General features: G+C 44.8%; 1 protein-coding gene across 7 annotated transcripts in view; it reads right to left on the bottom strand.

Moving 5' to 3' along the window:
• JADE1 (jade family PHD finger 1) overlaps positions 1-17849 on the bottom strand; it is a 195737-nt gene that overhangs the window by 52069 nt on the left and 125819 nt on the right. For 3 of the 7 annotated variants that reach the window (XM_060148708.1, XM_060148714.1, XM_060148713.1), the window contains exon 1: positions 5730-5844. The exons of 1 other annotated variant lie outside the window; for it this stretch is intronic. The gene's annotated coding sequence lies outside the window, so the exon portion shown is untranslated. Of the gene's footprint in view, positions 1-4124; positions 4213-5421; positions 5444-5494; positions 5517-5729; positions 5845-17849 lie in introns of those variants that run through there. 3 more of the 7 variants (XM_060148711.1, XM_060148712.1, XM_060148710.1) reach the window with 3 other exon arrangements.

The following is a 17849-nucleotide window of genomic DNA, read 5'->3' as shown; positions in this document are numbered from 1 at the left end:
GATATTGGCTAAGATGTCATATTTTCCTCCAGAGGATGTCTTACTGTTATTAACCATGTGGGAAAACTGGGTTTATAATGCAAATTCTGACAGACCATTAAGACTGTAACAGATGCCCCGCATCACTAAATGAGGAAAGAGCTTCCCCAACAGAAAGGAAGGAAAGCAAACAGAACCATGACATTCTTACGTCTCCTCCTCAACTCCTGACTTGTATTTGGTCAGTGCCTGATGTCTTTTTTTTAACATCTTTATTGGAGTATAATTGCTTTACAATGGTGTGTTAGTTTCTGCTTTATAACAAAGTGAATCAGTTATACATATACATGTTCCCATATCTCTTCCCTCTTGCGTCTCCCTCCCTCCCACCCTCCCTATCCCACCCCTCCAGGCTGTCACAAAGCACCGAGCTGATCTCCCTGTGCTATGCAGCTGCTTCCCACTAGCTATCTATTTTACGTTTGGTAGTATATATATGTCCATGCCTCTCTCGCTTTGTCACAGCTTACCCTTCCCCCTCCCCATATCCTCAAGTCCATTCTCTAGTAGGTCTGTGTCTTTATTCCTGTCTTACCCCTAGGTTCTTCATGACATTTTTTTTCTTAAATTCCATATATATGTGTTAGCATACAGTATTTGTTTTTCTCTTTCTGACTTACTTCACTCTGTATGACAGACTCTAGGTCTACCCACCTCATTACAAATAGCTCAATTTCGCTTCTTTTTATGGCTGAGTAATATTCCAATGTATATATGTGCCACATCTTTATCCATTCATCTGTCGATGGACACTTAGGTTGCTTCCATGTCCTGGCTATTGTAAATAGAGCTGCAATGAACATTTTGGTACGTGACTCTTTTTGAATTATGGTTTTCTCAGGGTATATCTTGATGTTTGCTGTTCTAACCACCTCAGTACTGGAACACAAACAGGTGATAATTCTTTTTCCAGCAAGTCTGTGGATAAAAACATCACGCAAATGTCTTTAAAGTAGTTTTCAAACAAATAATCTCCAAATTGAAGACTTCCAAATTACAATAAAATGCTAGTTTAATTCCAACTCTTTCAAATCCAGTCATGATTGATTCCAAAGGCATGCCTCCTCAATGCCAGAGGTTCTGTCAAAGTTACTACACAGACTAAAACCTACTTACGGGAAATAACCAGATGTAATAAATGGTCTCTGACTGGACAGAGTTTTAGACAAAGCTGCTGTGTTATATTTCAGGGCCGAGTGAGGAAATCTGAATATCTCCCAATAAGAGACAAGCCTGCTAATGGGGGCGGGGGGGGGACACCAAAAAGCAAAAACTCCCTACACAACTGTAGAGCCAGTATGACTCATTCCGATTAAAACATACATACAAACATATACACAATATCTGGAAAACGATACAATGCTGATTTCTAGGTGGTAGGAATGTGTTTTTATAGTTGCTTCTCTAATTTTCAACAATGTACACGTAACACCACTTCTGTAATAATACTTTAAGCCACTAAGGGCTCCTTGAAGTCCAAAATCAGTATTTATGAAGGTGAAACACATGGAGATGTGCTTGTATTCTCACCAAGTCCTCCAAATTTTGTTTCTGTTTTTAGTTAATCCTTCTCCCCAAAGTGTCTGGGCTAAGCAATTGTTCATTTCTAAAATACAACACTTCCTTAAATTCCAAAAAAGTTTCTCTCCCTGGTCTCTCCAGCACACTCATCATTTCTCACTATTTTCCCTTTATAGCTACTCTTTCAACCTCCGTAAGAAATATAAAACTAAAATACTAATTTATAGGCTGAAAACCTGTCAAGTGATGGAGGAGGAACTTGGGCGGGGGGGTGATCTTTTTCTTTCTAAATGAACATATACCTACCCTTGTCAAAAGTTAAAAATCTGTGACAACCCACTCAACTTTTCTTCTTGAAAAGCAGCCTATGACCTTAAGATGGAATCAAGTTCAAGTTCTACTGCCTTTATCTCTGGCTGGTGTAAGGAGGAAAGGAGATGTGTAACACTTACGTAGCTGAAAATGCCAAGTCATCAAATACACATGTAAAAATACACAAACTTAAGGAAGAAAGCAAAATAACCAAACAATCCGAAAGTCATCTGAGTTAAAAGTGACATTAGATGAGACTGAAACCTTTGGGACAAAAGGACACTAAGAATTCTCAGTTCCAGGTATCTGCTAGAGTGTCACACACAGAACATCCTGTTAGCTCTCCAGTGTGTGCTGCCCACTCTACTACCACACATTATTGTATCAACAGTGTTGTCTGTGGAAGTAAGGTCCAGTTACACCGAACGCTTCCTTCCTCCACCTAAAAGCGATTAAATCTTGATTAGCTGTGATTTGGTCAAATACCACTTACTACAGTAATCTCCAACCATTGGTGGATCACTGTCTAAATCAGCTTTCAGGGAAATAATTTCTCTGGATCTTAAAACTAGTTCATTAACTTCGAAAGATATTAGCCTCGAGCCACGTAGGTAACTAGAGAGCTAGCCTTTCGCAGCGGGTTTTCTAAAAAGGAAAAATAGTTCCCTAATAAAAACCTTTGGGAAAGAAGCCCCTAAGCATTGCCATTAATGGAAACTTCAGATTCTCTCGCAATTTCCTAAAAATGTAGCCGTCTCAAGTCATTCAACTGCAGCTATCACTTTACAAAAAGAAAATTTAAATTCCCCCTCGGCTGTGGTAAACAGAGGGCGGCAGACCTTCGCCGCCGAAGCGAGGTGGGCGCCTCCCTCCTCGTTACTAGAAAACCAGCCCAAGCTGCTTTTAAACGGTCTCCGGGTGACGACGCATTCCTAACGGGTTTCGAAGGCACGTTTAAATCGCCCGCTTTTTTGTTTGCACGCTGCATTCACCGGGTGCCGGGACTACGGCCGCCCCCGCGCGCCGGGGAGGGGGAGACCAGGGTGCGGAAGCCGGGGCGAGGGTGTACGACAGGGCAGGGAGCACCCGGAGCGAAGAACCCGTGGATGCGGAACCCGTGTGGGAGGGGGGAGAGTGCGGGTGGGCTGCGCAGAGAGAAAGCTGAGGACCCCAGGAAGGGGGAGGGGGATCCCGGGGAGGGGAGAACTGAGCCGCCGCCCCGCACCGGAGAACGCACCGCGCGGCTCCCGCGGCCCGCCGGGGTGTGCGCAAGGCCGCGGCTTCGCGTGGCGACGCTGCCCCCTCCCTCTCTCTCTCTCCTCCTCCTCCTCCCAAGGCGACAGAAACAACAGCGCGGGAGGAGGGGAAAGTAACTCCCGGCACCTCCGCCGGAATTAGCCCCGGTGCAGTGATGACACCTTCTCGTGGCGCAACCAAGCCCCGCTCCCTCCGCAGCGGCGTCCCCGCCGCCGCCCTCTCCATTTGAAAGTGGCCACCCCCCGCCGCCGCCGCCGCCGCCGCTCCTCCCGCCCCGCCGCCGCCAGCTGCACCAATCCGCTCGGCCCCAGTTGCAAATCAAACGCTCCCTCGCGTGTAGAAGCCACTTGCGCCGCTGGAAACGGCCGCGCCGTCCCCCTCCCCGAGTCCCTCCCGGGCGGCACCTTCGGGCTGGGGCGGGCGCGCCGGCAAGAAACGGTTGTGAGACGGGAGCGGGAGCTGCGGCGGCCGCGAGCAGCTAGGAGAGGGCTCGGCGCCCGCTCCCGCCCCCAGACAGTTCTGGAAACTGTGTATCACCTCTGTCACAGGAAGCCATCCGACGAGGAAGGCGGCGCGGAACCAACAAACAAACGCCTGCGGCCGCCCGCCGGAATCAGCGCGGGGACGGCGACGGGCTTCGGGCAGTTCCCCAGGCGGGAGCGCGGTGGCCGCCCCCGCGCCTCGGGCTTTGTGCGGGGTTCCCGCGGCGCGGGCGCGGTGGGCCGGGCGTCCCCGCCCCCGAAGCCCCCCACCCCGGGCCCGGCAGCTCTGCTGGGACCGTTAGGTGACGCTCCAGCCGCGGCCGAGAAAGCAGCGCCTCAGCCGCCGCCCGCCCCCATTTCCACATGGAGCCACCTCTTCTCCAACGCCAAAGGCGGGCCACAAAAGTTGGCCCCAGGGCCACCCAGCACCTGCCCACGTGCCGCGGAAGCTCGCTCCCGGGTATCCCCCGTCCCCTTCCCCCCGCCGCCCTCGGCCGCCAGGTCACCTATTACCGGTGGGAGGGGAGAGAGGCTGCTATTTAAACGCCCGCGGAAGTTGAGGCACCCCCACTGGCGGGTGCCGTGCACCTGCCTCCCGCCGCCGCGCTCCACCACTTTGAGCAGCAGCCGCGTCCTCGGCCCCGCCTCCAGCCCGCAGGCGGGCGGGGGGAGCGGGAAGGAGGTGGAAGGGATCGAATTTCTCCAGCAAATGGGACCGTTCCGACAGGATTCGGTTCCCCGGTCAACATTCCACATTCCATCCCTCTCCCGCATTTGCAAGCCAGCTCCAACAACCCGGAAAGCCTGCTAGCTATCGAACAACAGCCCCCAACTCACAAATACACACTCGCAGGCACAAGACACGTGCACTGAAGGGCTTTGCAACTTGCAGTCCCGGGGTGCACACTGCACGTTCATTTCAGGCAGCGAAGACCTAGCGATACCACCTCCACAATTTGCAGATGGTGCCAAAGGTTGCAAGTTGCAATCCGTTTTAAGTTCATGGTTAATCGGTAGTTTGCTCTACCAGTGCAACTCCTTCCTAATTTCACCGATAAAGGGTTTTACACTTCACAGGCAGTCTCGCTGTAAGTAAAAGGTCTGATAATTGGAAACCCAATTTGGAAGAATCTAATTTCTAAACTGTCCCTCCACCCCACCACCACCCCTCCCTCACTGCCCTTGAATTGATGCAATGAATATTTTGGACATGTGGTGACGCGGTGACAAGAGCTAAGGCTGCGGCCACCCTACACAGATGTACCTATACACACACACCTATGTTTGGACAAATACAGTCGTCGTCCCTTCCCCCCGCACCACCACCATCACCACCACGGTCACACACACTCTGGATTCATATATGTACACGGACCTGTGTTCTGCCATTGCCATCTGTCTACCAAGTTGCTACTATGCTTTCCACTTTCATGCAACCTAATGCACTTCGGCTTTTTAAAAAATTCTAATAAACTAAAGCCAACTAAACTGGGCTTCTGCTTCTGAACGCGTTTTAATTGATGATTGGCCTGAAAACCGCATGTTCTTCACAAACCCAAAAGAAGAAAAAGCTCTAAGTCTTCAGTTCCCCAAAATTGAAAAATAATCATAATAAAACTTACTGATCCAACATAGATCAATTCTCAGGATCCAAAAATCATCCTCCTCTCCTCCTCCTCCTCCTCTGGCCCCCGCCCCGGCAATGCCCAAGTTACTGGTGGGATAGTAACGCTGCACTCGGCGGCTGCGTGCCCTCCCTCCTCGCTACATATCGAGAACCCAATCTTTTGGCGCCATATTAATGACGTACTATATTATTTCCACTAGGCAGCGACCTTCGGCATTAAATTACTCCCGAGAACTCCCAAGCAAAGCAACAAAACCATCAAATATGGCTGAGCCTCTCTGCTCGTCCTGCCGCCGCCGCCGCCGCCGCCGCCGCCGCCGCCGCCGCCGCCGCCGCCGCCGCCGCCGCCGCCGCCGCCGCCGCCGCCGCCGCCGCCGCCGCCGCCGCCGCCGCCGCCGGAACGGGACGCGCACACAGACCCACACGCGGACACGCGCGGACTCTGGCCCGGCGCACCCTCCCCGCGCGCCCCCCGCGGCCCGCGCGCGTACCTGCTGCGGAGGGCTTCGGCCGCGGCGCTGGGCTCCTCGCCGCTCGCTCCGCGCCGCATGAGTTCGGGCCGCGGCGGGCGGGCGGACTGACTGGCGGGCGGGGAGCCGGGCGGGCCCCTGCTCTCGCCCGCGTGCACACACCCGGCGCTCGCGCAGGGAGGCACTCTCGGACGGGCGTTTGGCTGGTTATGGAGGAAGGACTGTGTGAATCAAACTCATTTCTGGGTCACTGCTGCCACAGGGGGGAGCACTTTAATCCCTTGCCAAAACGAGAGGGTGGGGACAGGAGGGCGGGGGGAGCGCGCGGAGAGCCCGAGGCGAGGGGGGCTCGGTCCCTTGTTAACTCTTCGCGGCCCTCGCCGCAGCCGGCTCGGCCTGTGTCCGCAGGGGCTTGCCAAGAGCAGCACTCTTCAGCTTTTAAAATCTCTTCCTTCATCTCCCTTGTGAGCCTAGAAATTCTTGAGGTGTCTCCAAGCAGGGGGGTGGGCTTTTAAATTATCCCTTTCACACTGTCCCAGTTCCAACTCTTGTCTGACATCACTGCACTAGAAATGGATTCTTTCAACTTAGTTTAAAATTATGTAGATTAAAATGTGGCTATTAAGGAGTGTAGTTTGGGTGAGAGGTTTTATTTTTAGGCTGAATGGCATAGTTCTTTGTAGTAACAGTTTTGGGGAGTTCTGAATTAGAATGACATTTTTAAATACAGAAAATCCAGTTTTGGAGCCGGAACCCCTCTTTAAGTTTGTATCGAAATGATAGTTGTAAATGATCACTAATTCATTAGGAGACAGTAATTATTTATAAATTGACACCACCTTTATGTTACACAGTGTCACAGAACTGGAAATCGCCTTGCAAATATGAGAATTGGGCTTAATTCTAAAACTGGAACTGCAGACTAATATAAAATTAGTTACCAGAGATTAATTTAGGGGTATAACTTACTTTTTCATTGGAGTTTAACATACGTCTTTTGTGGGTCCCCAAAAGAAATGAGTATATATGGCATTCAGCTTCAGAAGGGAAAAGACCTGGATACAGATTAAAAATCCCATTCAGTAAACAGGAACAGAGATCGCTAATTACAAAATTCAATATCAAACCCAAAGGCATATTTATCCACTGGGAGAATTGTTCTGAATATATCAGGTTTGATTTCACACAATCACACACCAACCCATCCACCCACATCAAGAACATAATAAGCTGATAAACGTGGCAAAACAAAACTAATTGAGCCTTCCAAATATTTTTCAGAAAGCAAAGTAAACCAAAGGAAATCTTAAGTATATGTCCTCTTTCTCCCTTGCCTGCTTCACTAATGAAGAGTACAAAGACACCCTATCAGTCCTGTTCATGGGCTCACTTAATCCCGTTCAAAGAGCACATATGTAAAGCATTATGCTATCATTATTACTGTTACTAATATTGCACTGCAATTACTGTTATTTTCATTGGTTCACCTTTCACATACTCTACTTCGCAGCCATATAGACCCTGCATTGAATCTGACTACAGGTTATCAGCTGTGTGACTGTTGGGTAAATTACAAAACTGCTCTGATCCTCAATTTCTTCATGAGTAATAAAATGAGGTTAACAGGCCCTATACCTAAAGGGGTGTTAAGGGGAATGAGATAACTCCATAAAAGTGCCCAGCAGAGGCCCTGGCAGTAGGAGGGCCATCCCTCCCATCTCTCTTTCTTGGCCTTCTCTCCATTGAAAATTGCAACTTTTCTACATTCCAGCCAACCTTACTTCACTCATTCCCCTGCAAAAAAAATAAAAGTAAAAATAAATTAAATCACATTTGCCACTTAGCTTTTAACTTATTTTTTTCTGACTATCCCCACTCCCAAAACATCAGGCAACAAAATGAAAGTGTACTGAATAAATGGATGAGAAAAAGAGGTAAAATGGCGCACAAACTCCCAACACTGATAACGTTGATCAAGACTGATGGTCCCAGAAACATCCTCTCAGTTACGCCACACTGTTTCAGAATACTGATCTGCTGAGGTAGTGCCATGTGCCATAAATAGCCCTGGACTAAAAGTCTGGAGACTCCCATCAACTCACACTATAACTCTGAAAAATTTCTTTGGATCTTAGTTTCCCCACTGAGATGATAGACAAGATGATATCTAACATCCCTTTTCTCAGTAATTTTCTGATTGTTCTTACCAAACTTAGAAGGTAATGATTATTTGTAGAAATGGAGGACAACTTGAATCAATAAACAACGTGTAAAAACATTTTGTCGTTAATGATCAGCCATTGACATTTTTTAAATAGGTGTCTTTTGCCTGACCACAAAGGAAACTTGTATACAACCTATTTCTAAAATGGGACCCGCAATGACATGGTTTGCCTTGTGGCAGCACATTTAATACAGTCTAGATTAAGTACTAAGCTGGTAATTAGGAAAATGAGTTTCTGGTTCTACTCTGTCACTTATTGTCTTAATTTACCAAATCATTCACGATCACCATTTCCTGGTCTCTAGAATGGTCCTGTTAATTCACACTTTATTATCAGAGATAAAAGGACATTCAAGAAAATAGGTACAGAGTAGTCAGTGTAGTTGAAATATCAAGATTCTAGTCTTTCCTGGTCTGATCAGTGTGAATGGTGATAATTAAAATTTTATACATCCCTTTCATTTTGCTGTAGGCATACAGTTTAATTATTTTCTTCCATAATTATAGATTTTTATAGAAAAAATTTGTATATTCATATTCCTGATTTTGAAACCATACATGATTAAGCCTCTAAATGTTTACTTAGTTATTTCATTTGTTTCTACTCTGTACGTAAAGAATTACAAGGCCTAGACACAAAAGTCCGAATTGTTCATCTTTGAAACGAAGTAGATACATATGCCAAAGTCCTGTGTATCTCATTCCTTTAAAGAAATGCACAAGAAATTCTTCCTGGCAAATACCATTGCCAACTGGTATATGTTACGACAAATAATGTATACACAATATTTATTGCACAAGTGCTCTCATGGATAAAACAGGTTGTGTTCTAAAAGTTTATATGTACTTTAACTGTTTGGAACTTTGAATTTATGCCCCAAATAAACCTTGTTATTAAGAGAGCTTAAGTTGTCAAGCAGTTTTTTATTTTAATAATTTTAATAAATAAATTACAGAAAAGAATAACGTTTTTGAGTGATATTATTTGGCTGGGAGGGGATCTAATTCAAAGAGGGATAAGTAGGTAGAACTCTGTACAGGAAGAGTAAAGTTGGGAACGATCCTCAGCACATGCCTGACCCCATGAGAAGAAACAGGAGGTGATGGGTAAGAGATTAGGAATAGAGCTCCCTGACTGACCAGTCGATGAGGTCACCAGTCATGAACAGCCTGGCAGGCAGGTGGTTACAATCTCCAGGCGGGTGGTTACAACCTTCCAATATATAGAATGATCGGAAGGCCAATGACCAAGATACTTTCTTGCTGGTGTCAGGACTGACTAAATTATTTCTCTTCTTGAGGTTCTTTCTTCTTTTCTTTGTTTTCTTTGCTTGTCTTCGATTTGATTATTTTAATTTTGTTGATTTTCATACTTCTGGCAGTTTAAGATGTCAAAGAGAAATAAGTCTGACAGAGGGACAGAAGAGGAAATAATTTAATTCAGCCAGATGGAAATGCCCAAGACTGAGGAGGTTCAAAACAGGAGAAGCTTTTCTCAGTCATGAAGGGAAAACAAGATGATGGAGAGAATTTTTGAAATTTAGAAAGGCGAAGAAAGGTGATAAAACTCACCCATCGGGATAACTATTATAAACATTGCCATATCTTTTCAGGTTTTTTCCTAGGCATTTTTAATAAAATTGGAATGATGGTACATATTTCATTTTACAATCTTCCTTTTCACTTCTTTCATCTTTATCATTTCAGTATTTTACTTTTTAAAGTAACTTTTTCCCAGGTCTTTGCCAGCCTGCATATCATAACTTCATTTACAGGCCACTTCAACCATGTATTCTCATAGTTACTCCCTCAAACTTGTCAACTATTGGGAAGTTTTGCCAAATTTAATATTGAATTCAAATATCTCTATTTTAGCCATACCTCCAAGACTTCCAAAGCTTGTTTCCCACCCACCTTTCTTCTTATCTGAAAAGTCACTCCAATCTACTCCTCCAGTCTTCTCTAACTAGATGCAGAGCGGTGGTAACTCAAAACGTGATCTCCAACCAGCAGCAGCAACTGGTCCTGAGAAGCTGTCAGAGATCCATTATTTCCGTCCCCACCCCAGACCTACTGAATTGGAAAGGGGGATCCAGCAATGTGTTTTAACGAGCCCTCCAGGTAATTCGGATTCACGCTCAAGTTTGAGAACCACCTGAGTAGATCTTGCTTCCATCCACCACATTCGAAGCACGGGAGACAAGGTTGCAAGTAAAGAGGCAAATAGGTCTATTCTCTGCCCGTAGAGTAGTTAAAAACATAAACAGGTGATGACAATTAACTACAGGATGCGGGGGAAGCATATACACCTGAAAGATTACAGGTGTTAGCCAGATTGGGGTTGGGGTGAGGATGGGGGTCTAGTGGGGTGTTGTTTGGGGTTTTGTTTTTAAACAAAACCTCTGGCTTCTGTGTGAGGAACGGATGGTGAAGGTGACACGAGGCAGGAGGCTTTCTGCAGTTACCAGGTGAGAGACGGAGGCGTGGAGGACAGCCACTGATCACGCACGGAAGGGAGACAAGTACGCAAAGCAGCCTGTGATGGAAGCATGCTTAACGCTGTCCCAGTCCTCCGGAGGTCTCTAGCGCGCCCCGTTCAGCGCCTGCTCCGGGCAGGGCTGTGAGAGCTTCCCCCAGCCATCTAGGTGCCCAAGGGATGTTGCTGGGGCTTACGGGGTCCCTGTGGCGTCCCGGGAGGGAACAACGTCTGGGCAACCCAAGGAAGGTCCTGTTGGGCAGTGAACAGGTTGAGCTGTCCAAGCCCTGTCCCTGCACGCAAAGCGGGGGCGGACAAAGAGCCGGCCACGGTCAGGAGAACTCGGGCCCCTCGCAGGGTCCTTCTCGGCCCCCCTTCTCGGAAAAGTCTGGGTCAGATCCCAGGCCCCTCCTCCCTCGAGTAGCGGGGTGCCCCTCCACAGTCTTTATCCCTCACCGGAAAGCTCCATTTTCCTCTTTTCTTCCACAAAACACCTTAATGGTCCATTATAACCTGAGCCCAAATCATTAGCAAATGAAAAACTCGCTCCCACTTTCTCTAAGGCTGCAGAGTGCAGAGGGGGAGAGAAAGCAGGGAGGGAGGCACCCCACACACACTGGTTTAGTTCCAATTTTAAGGAAGCAAAGAAAAGGAGTTAATGCCAACACTTAAGTTTCTTCGTTAAAATTGTTTGATAATTTACTTTTTTCTTTTTCCTGCCATGAGGCACGTTTAGTTGTGGACACGACTTCTGTGTGATGGATTGGATGTTAGAGGTGAAGAAGTTGGGTTAAAAGATGACTCCCAGGTCTCTGGCTTAGAGAACTGAGTGGATTCTTCATTTGAAATTCCACCAGACATTCACTAAGCGCTGAGAGGCTTGCGTGGTGAAAACGACAAACCCCTGGCTCCCGGAGCAAAGGAAAGGAAGGAAATTGCTGAGGAAAGGAAATGCGAGAGTGGAAATATGATGAGTTCAGCTTCAGGAGACAACTGAAGATGCCCGCAAGGCAGATGGGGTTGAGAGTCTGCTGCTCTAGAGGAAGGCTGGGTTGCAAACATTGGTTAAGGATTCATCAGCATAGAGAGGTTAACTGAGGCCATGTGAGTGGATGAGATCAACTGGAAGTGTCTATAAAGTAAGAAGAAAACAGAGTCTAGGCTCCAAACTAAGGAGTCATATTTAAAGGATGGCCGGAGGGAGCTGCAAAGGTTCAGTGGTTTCGTTAACGACAGTCCAGTTTACTTGTCCTCATGCCTAAATCAGGACTTCAAAGCACCATAGGAAAAAAATCACAGACCTGTCTGTGCTGGTTGTTTCCACGAAGTTTTCATTATCCTCCACCACGTCCTGAAATCACTCACTATTTCCCCAGACAGTTCAATCTCCCATTCTTATTGGGATCTTTTTTTTTTTTTTTGCGGTACACGGGCCTCTCACTGTTGTGGCCTCTCCTGTTGCGGATCACAGGCTCCAGACGCGCAGGCTCAGCGGCCATGACTTACGGGCCCAGCCGCTCTGCGGCATGTGGGATCTTCCCGGACCGGGGCACGAACCCGTGTCCCCTGCATCGGCAGGCGGACTCCCAACCACTGCGCCACTAGGGAAGCCCTCTTATTGGGATCTTGCTCAGAACTCTCTCCCTGTCCTCAGTCTGCCATCCTGCCACTTACCTAGGCATTTTCAGCAGAGCTCCTAACCTTCTACATCACAGATGTAACAGAAGCCACTGGAGAGGAATGCCTCTGACCTTCTACCACCAAACTTGCCAAAGGTCTTCCCTGCAGGCTCACCCTCCCCCTTTTCTATCACAATGGGAGGCATGTGACCTTCCCTTCACCTGGGCTCAGTCTCCGCAGACTGGCTTCACCTTTTTCTGGTCTCTGACTCAAGATTAGCCCTTCTCTTTCAGGTACCTTCTACTTCTCTGGCTACTGACTCCTTCCTAAACATATTTAATATACTTCTGCCTCCCTCTAAAATGAAACAGCCTCAAATCTCCCTTCCCCTGCCTTCCCCTTTGTAGTCACACTTTTTGAAAGAATGGTCTGTACTCACTCAAGCCTACTGAAATCTGACTTATGCCCCAATCACCCCAGAGAAACTGCGCTTGCCAAGATCACCATTGACATTCTTACTGCTAAACTCAGGGGCAATTTCTCATCCTTGTTTTACTTGACCTTTCACTCACATTTAACACTGTTGTCTGTTCATGCCCTGTTTCTTGAAATACTTTCACCTGGTGAAAGCCTTCTTTCACATAACATCAACACTCTTCTGGTCTCTCTCCTATCTCTCTGGCCTCTTCTAATTCTCTTGCAAGCTCCTCTTTCTCTTTTGTTACAGCAATGCCTCAGACAAATTGTTTCTGAGTAAATGAGAGGTTTTTTAGAAAATTCAACTGCAGGAGTAATTTTGGTTGAGACATTTTATAAGAAAAAAGGAATGGTTCACCAGCCATGTTTAGAAATGGATACAAAAAAAAAGAACATCTGGTTAAAGATTATTAGGCTAGTCAATCAGCTCGATGGGTAACCCTAGCTTCCCAGAAGGAGTTCTCAGTCTTATTAAAGTCTGTCAGAAAACTGTTCACGCACTTTATCAAGAATGCTAATTGCTTCCCAGAAGGAGTTGTAAATTACATCACACAAGAAATTTCTGTCCCAGACAAGCTTTGAGTCAATTTGCTTTTTCACTTTCAGTCTCTTAAATGTTGGTTTTCCTTAGGGTTCTGTCCTAAGCCCTATTCTCTTCTCATTCTACATGTATCTCTTGGTGTTCTCATTTACTCTCATGACTGCCCCCAAAACATACATCTATACTTGTATCTCCAATAACTTTCTGAACACCCCATTGGACTACCCACAGGCAGTCCAAACTCGGTATAACCAAAGTGAACTCATTTTCCTTCCCACTTTGTGCTTCCTCATGTGTTCCATATCTCAGTTAGTGGTACCACCATCCACAATTGCAAACCCAGGAGTCAAAACATCATCCTTGACTCTTGCTTTTCCTTTGACATCTCCTCCACCATCATCACCACCACCACCAATCCAATCTATCACCAGGTCACATCTACATCAGGCTTCATCTCTCCATCCCTACAGCCACTACCATCTTCTCAGTGACTTAAACCACCATCTAACTTGTCTCTCCCCCTCTAATCCCGTCCTCCTCTAATTCATTCCCTACTCAATGGTCAGTGTGATCTTTTAAAGCAAAAATATGATCTTAGCATTCCCATTTAACACCATTAATTGCCATTTTTTCTGTGTTTACTCTTAAGGATAGAATGTGTGATCAACACAGCTACTTACTTTTGCTAGTTCCCCTTCCAAACCCTCCCCCTGCTCCATGGCTTTTCACATTTCTTCAGCAGTATCCATTCAGAACCTTTGAAAACGCATAACCGTAAACTTGGATCATTCTTCCCTATCTACACCCCTTCTTTTGGCTCTAATGCACTCAAGTTCTACCAAACAGGCTTATCCTACCTCCCTAACCCCACCTTTTTCTAGGCTTCTATGACACTCAGTATTATCAATATATTCCCTCACTGTTGTAATTTTTTGTACCCCTCACTAGACTGTGATTCAAGGACTTTGTCAATTGTTCTCTCTGTTATGTTTCTAGAACTAGGTCTAACTGTTGGTAGGCAGTTAATAAATGTTTTTAATGCAATGGATGAATGATCAATATATTTGTGTAATTAAATAGTCTCCAAAACACCATTTAAAAAACAGATAACTTTTATTCTTATTTTCTTATGCTAAAAGTATTAAATACTATATTTTAGAGAAGCCAAAATTAAAATCACCAAAAGGCTATTACTCAAAGACAATTACCACTAAAATTTTGGAGTATATTTTTCCTGTCTTTTGTATACTTATGTGTATCTACATAGACATACATTTTTTAGACAAATGGGATCATACTGTATTTCTGTTTTCTGACAATATTTTATTTAACTTATCCCTATAGTTGGGGGTTTAGGTTATTTCTATGCTTTTACTAATATAGAGTGCTTTAGTGAATATCCTTATAGTTCTATAATCCATGGTTAGGAAAATGGAATTTTATTGACAGTGTAATAATCCACCATATAAATGGAATTTGCATGATTCCTGATTCTTTATTGTTACACATTTATGTTTTTCTCTAAGCCATACTTTTACAAATAAGGCTGTAAGAAATATTCCTATGCATAAATTTTTGTTTAACTATTTGACCATTCTTAGGATAGATTTTGAAAAAGTAAATTACTAGGTCAAAGATTTTAAGACTTTGGAATAATTTTGCCAAATTGCTTTCAATGAAACACGTTGTCATTTATTTATTTTTTTGGCCGCATTGCACTAGCATGCGGGATCTTGGTCCCCAAGACCAGGGATCAAACCCATGCCCCCTGCATTGGGAGCATGGAGTCTTAACCACTGGACCACCAGGGAGGTCCCAAACATGTTATGATTTAGATTCACCACTACCATTGTATTGGGGACTTGCTAAGTGTTTGACAGTTACCCAGCATAGAGCTAGACTCTATGGAGGGCTAGGAACATGCCCTCAAAGAGATACATATTTGGAAAGATACATAATACGTACATGAAACAATAAAGGTAACCTGACCACAAATATAAATACCACAATAATTTGGAGATAGGAAATTGTATTAAATGCTAAAATAGGTTAAACAGGTTTCATAAAAGAAGTATAATCATTAAGACCAGGAGAGGTAGAAAGAAAGAAGTGGAGGCTGTGGGGAAGACTGAGTTGGGGAGGATGCCTAGAGAATCTGCACAGGGAGCAGGAAGGGGAGCCACTAACAATTATTGAATGTTTTCTGTGCACGTGCCAGGCACTGCACTAAGCATTTTATACCTAATATGTCATTTCCTTCTCGCAGCAAACCTGAGAAGTAGGTATTATTATTTTTACCCAGATCTGAATGATGTGAAAAACTGATGTTCAGAGCGATTAAGTAACTTGCCAAAGATCATAAAGCTTTTGAGAGGCAGCACCGGGATTTGAACCCAAACAGTCTACCTGCATAGTTCATGCTTTTAAGGACATCACTCAGCTAACTCATTACAAAGTCAGGATCATGTACCCAGTCAGGAATTGTATCAGTGACTTGAGTCAGTTGGCACTCAGTAGATGCTTGAGAAAGAAAATGAGGGCAAAAAGGATTCCACATGCTAAGGCTTATTTCAGACAGCAGAGAACTAAAAACTTACTTTAAAATATGTGGCATGAGGGCTTCCCTGGTGGCGCAGTGGTTGAGAGTCCGCCTGCTGATGCTGGGGACACGGGTTCGTGCCCCGGTCCGGCAAGATCCCACATGCCGCGGAGCGGCTGGGCCTATGAGCCATGGCCGCTGAGCCTGCACGTCCGGAACCTGTGCTCTGCAACGGGAGAGGCCACAACAGTGAGAGGCCCGCATACCACAAAAAAATAAAAAAATTAAAAAATATGTGGCATGGGCTTAAATGTAAAATTATAAAGCCTTAAGAAAAATATATAGGAGAAATCTTCAGGATCTAGGGGTAGACAAAGAGTTCTTACACTTGACACCAACAGCAGAATCCATAAAAGGAAAACTTAGTAGATTGGGTCTCTCAAAATTAAAATTTTTTCTCCAAAATACTCTGTTAAGAGGATGAAAAATCAGTCTACAGACTGGGAGAAAATATTTGCAAACCACATATTCAACAAAGAACTAGTATCTAGACTATATGGAGAACACTCAAAACTCAACAATTTTTAAAAATCAAACAATTCAGTTAGAAAATGGGCAAAAACCATGAACACATTTCCCAAAGAGGAAATACAGATGGCAAATAAGGACATGAAAAAATGTTCAACATCATTAGCCATCAGGAAAATAATGCAGATTTAAACCACAATGAGATATCACTACACTACTATCAGAATAGCTAAAAAAAAAAAAAATAGTGGCAACACCAAATGCTGGCAAGGATGTGGAGAAACTGGATTGCTCATACATTGCTTGTGGGAATGTAAAATGGTCCAGCCACTCTGGAAAACTGTTTGGCAGTTTCTTATAAGACTAAACATGCAACTACCACAAGGCCCAGCAATTGCACTCTTGGGCATTTAGCCTAGAGAAATGAAAACTTATGTTCACATGAAAGCCTGTATACAAATGTTCATAGCGGCTTTACTCATAGTAGCCAAGAACTGGAAACAACCCAGATGTCTTTCAATGAGTGAACAGTAAACAAACTGCACTACATCCATACCATGAAATATTACTCAGCAGTTAAAAAAAACTATTGATACATACACACATCTCCAAGAATTTATGCTGAGTTTAGAAAGCTGATCCCGAAAGGTTATATACCGTATGATTCAATTTACATAACATTCTTGAAATGACAAAATTATAGAAATGGAGAATAGATTAGTGATTACCAAGGGATAATGAGGGGGTTAGGGAAGCACTGAAGTGTATGTGACTGTAAAAGGGCAACATGAGGGATCCTTGGTGATGGAAATGTTATATATCTTGATTGTATCAATGCCAATGATATTGATATACATGAATGTATCCTACAATAATATTGAACTATAGTTTTACAAAATGTGACTATTTGGGATACTGGATAAAAGGCACACAGGATGTCCCAGCATTATTTCTTATAACTGTATGTGAATCTACAATTATCTAAACACGAAAAGCTTAATTTTAAAATACATAGCCAACTGGAAAAGAATTTAAACACTAACATATTCTTAGAAAGTAACCTAAAAGGTAAAGAAATCTCCCTGTGTTATTCAGCAGAGCCACATGAATGAAAAATTCACCTGGCCTAAGGTGGTGCAGATGTATACATTCCTAAGACTTCCGCTCTGTGGCAGGAAGGCCCACCTTTTCACTACAAGTAGAAACAAGAGGCTAAGGAGGGTTACAGAGGTAGGAAGAGAAAAGGAGAACTGAAAAATTAAAAAAAAAAAAAAAAATGGAGTGGTTCTTCTTAGAGCCCTTTATAAATATTCTCTGTCACCTGGCTTTCTGTTTTCCATCTAAACGGCCGAAAGGAATTAATGACTATGCCCTTTCTATGGTAGAGACTCACCAGGGCCCTGAGGGCGGGGGAAGAATCTGAGTCTTGCCTCACATCAGCCAAATCTTACCTAATCTCTCACACATATTTCTCCCCTCCAGTCCCGAGGCTTCGCCCTGAATGCCCTCCCCACCCTCCCCGAGGCCCATTCCCCTAGCAGCCCCACTACCCAGAACAGAGCATCCGTGCAGACATCTAATATATCACTGACTGACTTCTAATCATGGGTCGAGCCCACTAGGTCACTCTGTAACATTCATCTTAGTTTTAAAAACATGAGAGGGACATTGTTGGCAAAAATCCAGGAGTAATGAATTCTATGTTCTAGAAACAGAGAAACTGAACTATTTCAGTT

Source organism: Lagenorhynchus albirostris, chromosome 4, assembly GCF_949774975.1.
Source record: "Lagenorhynchus albirostris chromosome 4, mLagAlb1.1, whole genome shotgun sequence".
Lineage (NCBI taxonomy): Eukaryota > Metazoa > Chordata > Mammalia > Artiodactyla > Delphinidae > Lagenorhynchus > Lagenorhynchus albirostris.
This window is presented reverse-complemented; position numbering and strand designations above follow the sequence as displayed.